This window comes from Anopheles coustani, assembly GCF_943734705.1.
Source record: "Anopheles coustani chromosome X unlocalized genomic scaffold, idAnoCousDA_361_x.2 X_unloc_3, whole genome shotgun sequence".
Lineage (NCBI taxonomy): Eukaryota > Metazoa > Arthropoda > Insecta > Diptera > Culicidae > Anopheles > Anopheles coustani.
Genome location: NW_026525137.1, coordinates 464,618 through 467,745, shown reverse-complemented (window position 1 = coordinate 467,745; position 3,128 = coordinate 464,618). Strand labels below are relative to the sequence as shown.

Sequence of the window (3,128 nt, the reverse complement as noted above, 5' to 3'; positions counted from 1 at the left end):
TTTTATGAGCGACATATCGCGTTTTTTGTCTTGACTTCACATATATAAGGTGAGCAGGACAAAGCCTAGGGTTAGAGTGAGAGGTTTTGTGACTACACTTGCATCGCTCGATTCTGACAGAAAAATCGGGTTTTGATCGCGTACCATACATTACACTACAGTACATTAGGCGTACCATACCAAAAACTAGGTACGGTCTAGCTCCAGCGTACCATACCAAATGCAACCCAGCACTTCTGGGTTGGCTGACGATGGTGTGCTCGAAAGAGCTCAATGAAGTGCTCGACTTTTCATATTGGTAAGAACTTGTCGAGCAGTTATTAGTTAATTTGTGGAGAGCATCTCCATAAAGTTAGTTGATAGAAAAAAAATGGGTAAAAGAGTAAATGAGGCCCCGGCCTAGATTCTCCTCTTCCTACTGGTTCACATTAAGCACTTAAAAGAACATAACGGTTTAAACTAATCACGCAGTGGGGGTTGAATGCGGGTTAATATACTTTTACGGTAAAAGAGTAAATGAGGCCCCGGGCTAGATTCTCCTCTTCCTACTGATTCACATTAAGCGCCTGAAGGTATGCAAAGCGCGACGCATGCATACTTTTCAAATATTTTATCGCTAACGGTTCGCTTAAAAGAACATAACGGTTTAAACTAATCACGCAGTGGAGGTTGAATTCCGGTTAATATACTTTAACATGTTAAGTTACTGTAAGTTACTAGTAACTAAACTATACCACGCATGATGGATAGCATGAAACAATGAGTTTAGCCGAAGAAATGATTTGGAAACGGCGGCGCGCCCGCAGCGCGCCCGTGGGCCCCCCTCATACCGCCCCAGTAGGTTGATTACGTAGCCGAAATTAACGGTACAAACTACGGTTCAAATACTCGTAGGTTGAATTTAACGAATTAATGTATCACCAATTGCATACATTCAGTTTAAACGTCCTCAAGAGGTGTAGCCACGATCGAAAACATGGCAGCCGGGGCCTCATTTAACCTGTGGTCACAGCTTTGCGCAATGTCTTGCGGTTGCGTTTTTTCCATGGGAGAGATAGGGGCTGTCACCGATGACGCAAGACCTTGTGGTTTCTGTACTAAAAATCAAACGAGTTTGATTTTTGCCGCAGACTCTTGCGTTTTTATAAGTCAACAGTAAATATTGTTCCTAGTAGATTTCAATGAGATTGTATGCTCATATAAGTGGTATATTCAAACATTAAAGTATTATTTTTGGCAAAAAGCTGTGCTCGTTTGACAGATCAAAAACGCAACCGCATGCGCTTGCGCAAAGCTGTGACCACAGGTTTACTCTTTTACCTTTTTGTTTGACAACTTGTAATTACACGAGTTGTCAATCAATACATCCACCTACTTGTCTGAAAAATAGACTACCCAAGTGACAGAAAACACGATTTAGATAATTTTCGCCAGGCTTAGAAAGGGGCTGCATAGAAGATTAATAGCAGTCTTATTAAGCCAAAATTGCAAATGTGTGCGTGAAAAATGAACCCACCGTGGGTGCACTGATCCGATCCTTACTATTATAAATTGAACCCTTCCAACCCAACTCCGGAACTGACAGCTCAAAGCCATCAAATCAAAACAAAATATAAATTCGAATTCAAACAGAGGATTTATTTTAACAATCTCAGCAGTTTTTCTGGAATAGTTTCTTCGCGTGTTCCAAAAACCGTCTAGTTGCAATTCGTAGTCATGAAACGAAAAATACGAAAAGGTAAATATAGAAAAGTACAAATATACAAAAAATTACCTGTTTACATTTACCTTGCTTGCAAACAGGATAATCTTCCCCGATGAACTCGAATGCAACAAAATCGCAAACACTGCATTTATCGAGCTACCATGGAGTAAACCTGCTTCCTAGCTTGCTGCTCGTCCTGTATCATAGGGTTAGCTGCATCTTGCGGCGAACAGAGCGTCTGCATCATCATTGCATAAAGTTCATCCCTCGTCGATACAGTCACTGGAAATATTGGCCTACCCTGGCTTTCCAGCATTATTTTGGCTTGTATGTCCTGTCTCGTTTCCGAAATCATAGCCTCTACAAGCAGCAAACGCTTCCGAAATCATAGCCTCTACAAGCAGCAAACGGTCAATACGAGCAATGCAGAAACCTTCCGGCATTTGTTGTTGAAACCTGCTGGACGGTTGCAAATAACACTTTCCAAATAAAAATTATCGAGTGCTGAAGCGATAACGCAAATAAATCAGTAAACTTACCATAATCGATAAACTGCCTCATCACAATCTTGCTTGGCCCTGGGTAAACGTGTTGTTGGCTTTCATACTGCTGATCCATATGTTGTTTAATCCGCTGTTGTTGTTTAATATATCGAGAAAATTAGAGTCGCATCTCTGTTTATCTTCGAACCACAATGTTGTTTTTGGTACAGTGCAAACGGCTGAATCGAGAGAGATGTGGAAATATGTTATTCGCAGACCGAGACGCAGGTGGGACATTTCAGTCCAGTCATTGCTGATGCTCTGCAGGAGTACCATGACAGTGCAGCGAAATTACTCCGTCGTGTAGCTTCATAGAACACTTTTTCCACTGGATCGTATGCCAGAGGGCAATTGGGCTACGTTCTATCGGTGCCGCAGGACAAGTAAGATCGATCAGTTCAGCCTGAATACCCATCTCGAGAATGCAAGCGCAAACTACGATGCGAGCATGGTTAAGCTAATGCAGTCTGACCTAGCCACAGACTGCTCGTTACAAGGCACAAGAGATTATCTGCGTCATTTTCTTCAGCGTACTTCACACCCGGCGACTCGACACTGTTTCCAGTGCTGCTATCCAACTTTTCACTACGCTTTGTGAAAGTAACATCTTTTATCACCGACCTACCCGATTATTGAGAGGAAACATTCTCCTCGCTGCTGCTGCTGAGCGTCGAGTTTTTCTTACGACTTAGCGAACGTTAGCGAACCGATCGCGTCCTGTTTGTCACCAAGTAGACGGAAGTGATCGAAGAGGTGATATTCTTCACCACCGCATCTTACACCGTATCCTCCTGCTCCTTGATCACCATTGCCTCCTCAGACATGAACGATTTCGGTCCATGCTTACCGCCACCGTCGTGTACGTGTACGCATCAGATCGT

At 42.9% G+C, this 3,128-nt stretch overlaps 1 long non-coding RNA gene across 1 annotated transcript; it reads right to left on the bottom strand.

Moving 5' to 3' along the window:
* Window positions 1-1,617: 1,617 nt before the first annotated feature.
* Window positions 1,618-2,336, bottom strand: LOC131270447 (uncharacterized). Its single transcript, XR_009179523.1, has 3 exons — window positions 2,245-2,336; window positions 1,789-2,161; window positions 1,618-1,697 (listed from the first exon to the last, which is right to left on the bottom strand). It is a non-coding gene; the product is annotated as an uncharacterized LOC131270447 (long non-coding RNA).
* Between the last annotated feature and the right edge of the window lie 792 nt (window positions 2,337-3,128).